Source organism: Anopheles ziemanni, chromosome 3 (assembly GCF_943734765.1).
Source record: "Anopheles ziemanni chromosome 3, idAnoZiCoDA_A2_x.2, whole genome shotgun sequence".
NCBI classification, from domain to species: Eukaryota; Metazoa; Arthropoda; class Insecta; order Diptera; family Culicidae; genus Anopheles; species Anopheles ziemanni.
Window position 1 is genome coordinate 33243410 of NC_080706.1, and position 9783 is coordinate 33253192.

The window sequence follows — 9783 nt, forward strand, 5'->3', positions numbered from 1 at the left end:
ATAGTGAAGAAAATTTACTCCTGATATAGGCGGGTATTTTCCTAAATTTAAACCGATTGAAAATAACCTTGGACTTGTGTCATTCACTGAGCATCATGTGTCTTTCCGTCACTTGTAAAAAATGTCATTTAAACTAACGAAATATAGTTGATTCAATACTTTTATTGAAGGGTTTTTGTCTAAGGGTGAAGAATTGTGTTTGTTTGAAATTCGAACTCAGGTTTGACAAGACGTAAAACTTTCTGGCATGACGAAGAAAACAAGAAGATCCGAATAAGAAACAATGTTCTAGTCGTTTTACAACTTTAATGGTCACTCATACAAAAATTGGGTTTATTCTTTATTAAACAAATTATGCTATCTACCTTCATCTCAGCATGGACTAAATAAAGAAAAATGAAACGATACGTGCACGATAAACAAAACGACTAAAGATGCATGCGTTACAACGAATGAATAACGGACATGGTGTGTTTCATAGTTTTGCCAAGGTGCATGATGCTCCCCCCTGCGTTGAGCGTTCAAATGGAGATGCCGTTGAAGTAGAAAACAATATGATAAAAGATAAAAATAATATAAACAGTTCCATGCACACATCACGCCACGCCACGAGCGGCATCCTCTGCAGTGCATTTCAGCTGATGATCGCGAAAAAAGCCGGCGCTCGAGGGAAGCGGTGGGGGCAGTGAGCGTTGCATTTTTTGTTCGGGGGTAACCATTCACTCTCGGCAGCTGCAACGATACATGAAGGTACTCAGTGGAGGGTTTTTTTTAAATTCCACCGTAGGAAACGTGCCTCCACGACCGGTAAAGTAGTCGTGCCACACACTACTCGTGGCGGATTGTTTTACAAATAAACAATAATAAGGGCCCGCGTCATGCGATCGGTGTGTTTGTGTGCACACCCCCTCGCCCGTTTGAATGGAAAGAGGGGTTGGTTTTGTTGTTGCCCATGCGCTGCCACCCATTGTGAAGTGTCTCCAGCAAACACCACCTGGCGCAGTAGTGTTTTGCTTTTCCCGCTGATGATGTGCCTTTTTTTTTATTTTAACCTATGTTGCTTCTTTTTTACACGCTTAGAACCAACAGACCACAAGGCCCGGCTAGTTACGGACAATGTTGCGGACAAATAGAGTCGTTGAATGGCAGTTGATTGCAGCTCGAGCTGGGTTCGAGGGTCCGCGAAGCATCAATTTGACGCACGAGATGCATCGATATGTTTGCTTCCCGCTGTTCGAAATCTGCGCTTTAATGCTCTTTAGCAGAAACAATAAAATAGACCGGGTTGAGTGAAGATCGTTAAGGTAGCATCTCTCCGGGTGATTGATGCAATTAATTAAAAGTAATCCCGTTGACAGAGATGGATGCACTGTGCGCCATCGAAGGCGGTATTTGCTGGATTCTGCTTTGAATGCTCCATCATCTGATGGAGGCACTAGCTTCTCGGAAAGTCCTCTTCCGGCCGAGAACATCTTCCTACGAAAGGGTACGGGTGATGCATTATAATTAAATTATTCCACCGGGCGGATTCCTCGGGAGGTAGCTCAGTGGTCACCAGTCTTGGCACATCCATCACGATGCATTCCGTTGTGACAGTTGGAAGCGGGTAGCCTCACCTTTTCTTGCCCTCACAACGCGATGATTTGACATCTATGGAATGCGATGGGCCTTTCCCTCAAGTCACCCAAGCACCCGCTGGTGCTTTAAGAGGTCTTTTCCTCATGTTATTCCAATGCGAATGGAAATAATTCTTCAAAACAATTTACCTACCGGTCGGAATTCGTTACGGGTTTCTTTCGATGAAGATTTCACCGGAATCGCTTCCGTGCCTAATCCCATTCCTCGAACGATGCTACCTCGGTTTGTCTTTATTGTATCGATATCAATTCCACTTGTACGCAACGACCCCCCTCCAAGCAGGGATGCAAAACATTCGTGCCCTTGGCAGGGCTTGTCGGAATGGAGTAAAAGAAAATAAACCATCCAAAATGGCCGGCACCTCGCATCAATTCGTCAGCTTTCCATCAATCAATCGTCGAGTTGCTCAATGGTACGCCGAGTCAATCATTGATTTATTCTATCCATCATTCACCGCGCTGGTGATTTATTGCAGCCGAAGGAAAAGATAACGGCGATCACATAAAGGGGGCGCCCCCGGTGACCCTTTTTGTGCGTGGGAGATGGAGAGGCAACAATGGGTTCCAGGATTGATGGAATTTAAATCGATTCGATAGAAATGGTAGTCGCGTACAAGAACCCTTTAAAATGTACCGTGCAATGAGTTCCGATGTGGGAGTCTATTCATGTAAATTCCAAGAAATAAAACCATTGAAATTATAATCTTATCGTACGAAAATAAACGAAAAGCTCCGAAGCAATTTGTATTTGTTTTGAAATTTAAAAATTTCATGTTCCAAGAAAGCTTGCCATTCAGTGGAAGGAGTAGGTTTGCGTTGGCTTTAACAACTCACCACAACCGGGATGATTCCAGTGAGCTGGAACTGCTTTTCACCATTTTCGATTTGCTGGTTCGTTGCGCACATTGAAGTTCCCCGACAGCGCTTGTAATGCGAAAGACAAATGTTATTCTTTCTCGATTCGACAAGCGAAAATCGTCACTGTTGTGTCTTTGCGTCGTCGCATTCTCGAGTGCCCCCGAGGCGCTGTTAGGAGTGTTTATTTGTTATTTCTGCATTATCAGCAGACTTAACTCAAACAAAATTGGGAGACATCCTGTACCTACGTTTCGTTTCGATGTGGTTGTTGGAGGGAGGAAGGTTGAAATTAGGGGGGAGGGGGGGGGGTGGTCTTGGGCGAATCGAATCTATCTTAACTTAATTAGCTTCAATCAACGCCGCTCGCGGACAAATTAAAGTGCGATAGAGCACAACAGGAGGGGTTGCGTTTGTGTCACGCACACACACACACATACAGACACACACTTCCGGAATGGCCCGGGGTTGGGGTCGAATTGAATTTATTCATCAGCCGCCCCGTTTTACCGGTTCCGAACGGCACGCGAACGCGAATGGCACCTCGTCCGGTTGTCAATTTGTCCCAATCAATCCCATCGGGGATGTCCCCGCCGGGAAGCATTCCTGGAATGCGGCCGAAAGAATGACGGGGTGTTTAGGGCACACACACACACACCGTTTGGTCCACCCACGTGGAGGGATGGAGTTCGGCGAATTGACAGGCAGCTCACGCCATCCCGGTGTGACGATACGTTCAAGTATCAATTTCAGATCTCGCGCGAACCGGCGCGAAATGTCATCCGGCGATTGATCGGACGACGAATGAAAATGATCGCCAATTAAGCGCGCCGACCGCAGAGTGTGAGTCCCGCGAGCGTGAGTGGTTTCGCGTTTGATCGCGAGCGCACGGTGAGAAAGTGAGTGAGAGAGAGAGAGGGAGAGAACGAGTGCGGCGCGCGTGCAAAGCCTTGAACTTTGTCGCATAAACGGTGCGGGTTGATGGCGCGAACGTGAGACATGCGGTCTGCCGACGGTTGGCGGCAATTAAACGTTTGCTCGTCTAACGCGCTGGCACAAACAAATCGAATTAGTTGGCGTCGGATGAATGCAGTGTTATGGAGTGGTAGGTTTTTTTTTTATTGAAATCACTTGCTTCCCTTCGATAAACAGTTAACATTCCTATGGATCATGGATGAGTCAATTAGTTTTGTAATCAACTCAGACACCCCTACTGAAATAATATTGATATGATTTTCATGAATTTAGTGTTCGATTATTTAAATGTGGTACAATTTCCATCGAACAACGGTGAAAGGTGCTATTTTTCTACCGGAAATCTCAACCGACTGTCATGGTCATCCGCAACGTGGACAATCCGTTTGCAACTTTCCGTCGACGGTGACGAATCGGTTCGGTGTGTGTTTCACGGCATTTCCCGGGGCCCCGGGTCTTACACCTTCTCCAACCTTCACCTTCCCACCCCGGAACGGGATGAGATGGCTGCGGCTCTCGGGTTGGCATTTCGTGTGGCGGTTCATTATCGACTCGTAAGCCACCGGAATCTGCAATGCAAATGTGCCCACCGGTGCCGTTTATCCGTTGCTCCATCTCAACCATGCATGCGTAGGTGTGTGTGTGTGTATGTGCATGCACCGAAGCGACCTGCTGCATATCATGCGCTATAAATAATGTCCATGGAATTATCACCGCCTGGGGTCCAATCAGTTTGCCCACGGATCTCCTTCGGTCCGGAGTGCGGACCAAGAAGAAGGGCGATGAGCATGAAAACGGAAAGCAGCTCCAGAAGGAACGGAACTGAACGGAACCGAACGGAGAGAACGGGGCCTCCATCCGGCACCACTTGGCGACGATTTGACAGACAGACTCGCCGCGGGAAAGTGATTGCTGCAGCCATTTGCATTCGTCGTCGGTGCAATTGTCCTCTCAGCTTTGCTGCAGCTCGTGCACCGTGAGACTGTCGGTGGGGTGTGCGAAACGAGGGGGGGAGACGGTTACTGCTAATCGCATCGAAACGTGGTCTCACGAAACGGTCTCGCCAAACAACCAAGAACATTTTAAAGAGCAGGAAACTGGTCGAGCATTCGACAAGGTTTACCTTTTCATGAAAAGTACAAAAAGTAAACTTATTGATTTTTGAAAATATTATTATTTGCCTTACTTTACCATTTGACCTCATAAAAAACATTTAAACAGTGTTTCTTTTTTTAAATATTAAATTATTTGCGGAAATGTAAAAGGTTTGAATTATTTAGGTGAAATATTATTATTATTTAATATTATATTATTTAACACTTGTTTTACAATGCTTTAGTAATGTTTAGTAAATGTAAAATGTTTTCATATTATTAGAACGTACAGCTGAGTATGTTTTTCATTAATAATGTATCTTTTTTTAAGTTGTTGGACAGTTGTTTTACTCTTCTTAAATTCCATTTTCCGGGAGTTCTCCGTGAATCAAGTGGCGTGGAATTGTTTTTTTTTCTGAGCTCGCACTCGTATATCAAATCCTCCGCTTATCATTATCCCTTTTTTCCAGGACAGTTTGACATTTGTGTCCACTTTTTCCCCGGTTTTCTTTTATCCCCTTGCGCGATTGCCATATGCGCTTCGGAATGGTGAATATATTGTTTTTCCGGGCTGCACCTGCACCGGCACGTCCGATAACGGTGGCAACTAAAGAACCGAAATGAATATCAACCCCAAACCCACCCCCCGCACCCTTTCCGTCCGCGTGCCGTCAGAGGTCAACTGAGTCGTCCGGTGTGTCCGGGTCGCTTATGGGTCATTCGTTCGCCGGCGCGAGTGTAAAATGTTCCGTTACATAATTCTGCGCATAGACAATATTTATCACCAGTGCATAGTTGCAGTGCCTGCCATCCCCCTCCCCCCACTTCCCTCGAAAAGACGACCGTTTTTCTGCTCGTTGTGCAACGGGATATAAATGCAGCTCGGTGTTGCACTCCGGCGGTGTACGGCGAAACAGAGAACTGCATTCAAATCCGCATGGCACACGGGCACGTTTTGTTCTTTTCTGCCTTTGAGACTGCCCAGCATTCATCAAATTTGCTGAACTGGCCGTGGATTAGTTGGGGTAGGTGGTTTTTGTTTAGCTTCGGTGGAATGAAATTAAATTTTGTTTTGCAAGCAATCAATTTCAAATTTCGCTCGTTGGTAGTGTAAAATTGTCCGCGTCAGGTTCGGGCACGTCCACCCCGACACACACACACACACACACACTCCCCCACACTGCAGTTGCATCACGTTCCGGCGGTTGCATGACACCATCGGACTAATGTCAGCGGCGTCCGACATTTACTCATTCATGCCAAAGCGTGTGCTTGCCGTTCGCACTCGCGCCCCATTGACGCTGGAAACGGATGTCATAAATTGATTGAAACTGCCTCGCTACATACTCGCACCGTAAGCCCTTGCCCCCTCACCCGCTCGCTGCAAACCCTCCCATTCGTTCCAGTAAATGTTAACATGCACATGGTTCTAACATTTAGTGCCGGTGTTAGTTATTAGCATGCGATCGGAAACGAACGGACGAAACAAATCCCCTTGGGTGTCGCTCGGTGCGATTCGTTCGATTTTATCAGCAAGCAGCAAAGCCAAGGCGAAGGCGGTGGCCAACAAGAAGAACGAAAAACCCAAAAGGAAACTCTACTTAGCCTTGTCGATTAGCGGGAGGTTTGCCGCCATTAAAGCAAATTGCCTGCAGTTATAGGGTCGTAAAAATGAATCCAATCCTCCCACAGACCGGGACGACGGGGTGGGTGGGGGTGGGAGCAGTGCAAACAAGCCTCACACCGGCGGGAGTGCAACAAAAATGAGGAACTGGAGGATGAAAGGAGCGTTGAATATCTTGAAGACGGGCGAGACGCTGGGAACTCGCCTGTAATCGCTTCATTACGGCGAAACCGTTCCGTTTCCGTTTAGTTGGACACGTGCGAAGTCGTCGAACCAACCACGCGGGGGGGTGGAATGGGAAAGGCTCGTACGAGAATTATGAAGCTCGCCGGTCGTAAAGATTCGTCCGATTTTCGCACCGTCTTACCGTCGTCGCTTGCGTTCCCTCCGGAGCGTCAACCGAACGCTCAAGTGTGGCGAACCATATGTGTTCTGGTCGCTCAACATCACACGTACCGCAACACGCAGCCATACATACATACAGCCACACCTTCTAAATAGGTGGGTGGGAATAAGTAGCGTTTCGATTGACAGCTCGTACCGCACCCGCGTTTGCAGTGCTGCAGCCCCCAAAAGGCACACCATTTTCCCAAGCAACAGGGGAAAATCTTAGCGAGCTCAACATCCTTTTCCCACTGGCTGTGTTGGGAGAGACCGAACGCCACGGGTGTCCACGGGCAAACCATAATTCTCGGTTACGATTTCGTCGGGAAAACCGGGCTGAACTTTGCGTGCGCTGTGGTCCTAGACGGAGGAAAATGGGAGATTTATTTCCCGCAATTTTCCCTTTCCCGGTGGGGAGAGAAGGTGGCCGGGTATGTATGTCAAGACACCGCAACGATCCGTCAAGATAGTGGTTGGCACCTGACATCCGTTTGTGCGTCTTCATTTGTGTCGAAGCAATCGAAACGTAAACATGGCCGAGACACTCTTGCATTTGGACGAGCATTATTTGTGAGTTAGTTTTGTTTATGTTTCGGACTGTCTTTAAATTGTTTACGACCGTAGGAAAGTGCATCAGCGGATGCAGCAACGATGCACCGAGCTGACGAAGTTAATTAGCGTTGCAAACAGTTGGTTCATGGCGAGTAGAAGGTAAATCGAACTGATTGTGTCGGAGTGAGTTGTGCGTATTTGAAAGGAGAAAATAAACACCCGGGGAGTTTTCTATTTGCCATTTGCATCAAATGGTGTTTCACGGCTGGCTTTTATTTAGAAACCGCGAGTTGATGTGCACACAAACCGATGTTTTCTATTCACCGATGTGCGCTCAACATCATTTACGATTGTTTGTTGATTGTAGAGCTTAATTATACAGAACACTAGCGTTGTGTTAAAACAAACTTTATATCATTTTCAAATAGTAGGATCAACAATCTGTACCTTAAAAAATTCAGCTTAAATAGAACCCTTAACGTGAATCGACTCTCACACAACAAGTATTGTATGATATTTTAACATACTTTTCAGTGATAAACCCCATTTAAACATTGTAAAGAAACACTTTAAGTCATATTTCTGTCTTAAAGCACACGGGGGTGTGTGTGAATGAATCATTTTTTTCCCCCTTTGAACAAAGTATCTCGCAATGTCGTAAAATGTACCTCAACGTGTTCGTGTTCTAAGGAAAAACATGGAAAAGCTCGTTTCACATGTGCTACTTCTAATAAAACATTCCTTTCGCTGCCATCGGCTCCAAATCCTTCCAGCTGCTACCAATAAGCGCACCATCGTTTGCAACTTCAGACACATTTTCCAACCAGAACCAGGAGAAAGCAGAACCCATCGGTTGGCTAGCGCTTCCACAAACGGAACTTTGTTTCGTAGCCTTCGAACACGGGCGCAGGATGTTGGAAGATGACAAAAATAACTCCACCGACAAGGAGCGACTCCAAACCCATCGGGCTGACTTTTAGCGGGTCAAGGACGAACCGTTCGGGGTGTTCCAAACGTTGCACTCCGTCCAAGGACAACCCTGGAACGGTGACATTTGCGCTGGGCTCGGGATTGGAGGGCGAATAAAATTTCCTTCACTTTTCCTTAGGCTGCAAATTGTTTTAGGTAGAATTTTTCTTGAAAACTTGTTTCAAAGCAGAAAAGAGAAGGAATGAACACCGTTGAGACATGGAAAAGGTAGAACCAGAGTTCGTGAAGGGTCCGGTCATGCAATCCACGTGCCGCACGAAACTGTCACTCGTCGCGATGACAGGAAAATCGTGCAATCGTGTCAAAAGGAGGTGGAGTTATTCGACTTGCCCTCCTCCAGAGCCCTATTTATAGCTTCCACCATCCGCAGAACGAGACAACGCCATTTCCGAGGGCGAACAAATGACAAAAGTTTTTCAATTAATTACCGATCGATCTCCGGGGAGTGTTTTTTCATTCTGGCGGCAAACAAAGAAGACCAAGAAGAAGAAGGAATGAAAAGGTGATTCTAGACGGTGGCCAAAAATCATCGACTTTCGATCACGTCCTATTGGAATAACCCCCAACAAGGTCATCGCTAATCCAAGCCCTGGTTCTACATTTCCATGAGCGGGAAAAAAGAACCGCTCGCACGGATAATTCGTTGGCCGTCTGCCAAGCCGTCGGGGATCAACCGATTGATCGGGTTCTGCTTAATTAAACCTATTTTCTGCACTCCATTACCTCTAATTAGTTCGGCCCCGTTCGCTGTAGCGCTTGCTGCAGGATAATCCTCGCACAACGGCTTCGATTGGCCAGTGAAAATGGGAAAAATCACTACGTACACATACATACACCCACAGACAAAATCGTCCCGGTGGGAAAATGTGAGCCCCCCAAAAACAATGGCACAATGACGAGCGCGAGTCTCGGAAACATCATCATCATCATCGTCGTCATCATCGACTTCATCGGTTTTCCTTCTCCATTTCCATCTTTACGTCTGCCGCATATTACGACCATCAATATCCTCATCATACGATCGCCGGTTGGCGGAGGGTGTGTGTGGAATGTGGGTGAGAAAAATCGTGGGGTACATTTTCGGCTTTAGGATTCGAAAAGGTAAAAAAAAGAATACGGTGAGAATACAGGCCTCCTTTTCGTCGAATTTGGGGAAAAGAAACCTTCGGTTCTTCTATTTATCAGCGACTCATGGTTGGGCTCTCGGGATCGGGCCTTCCTCTTTTTTCTATTCTGTTTAACCTGTCAAATTGAAGATGTGGGATCATTTCTTTCCGCCTTCCACTCTCCCACTTTAGTATCGGTGGAAAAAAATCACCCTACTAAAAAGTGTGATTTCGACCCTTCGCCGTAACGTTTAAGAACCGCAAAGCAATACCGTAGAACCTTTTTGCCCAAGACCCCGGCAAGGTTTTTCTTTTTTTTGTTTCATAAATTTATGTCTGCTTATTGAATGGAAATCGCTTACACCGCGTTCATGTGCGAAATTGACTGTCGCCCTTACAGTTTTCCCTCTATCCGGGGTGGGTCTTCAATATTTACTTTCGATTTTCCCATCAGTCGCGAGATTCTGGGAAATAGGGGGCTCGTATCGTGGCTAAGATGGTTGTGTTTATTTGTTTATGTTTCTTCGTTTCGGTGGTACGGTGTTTGAATTTCGTTTTGGTTCAAT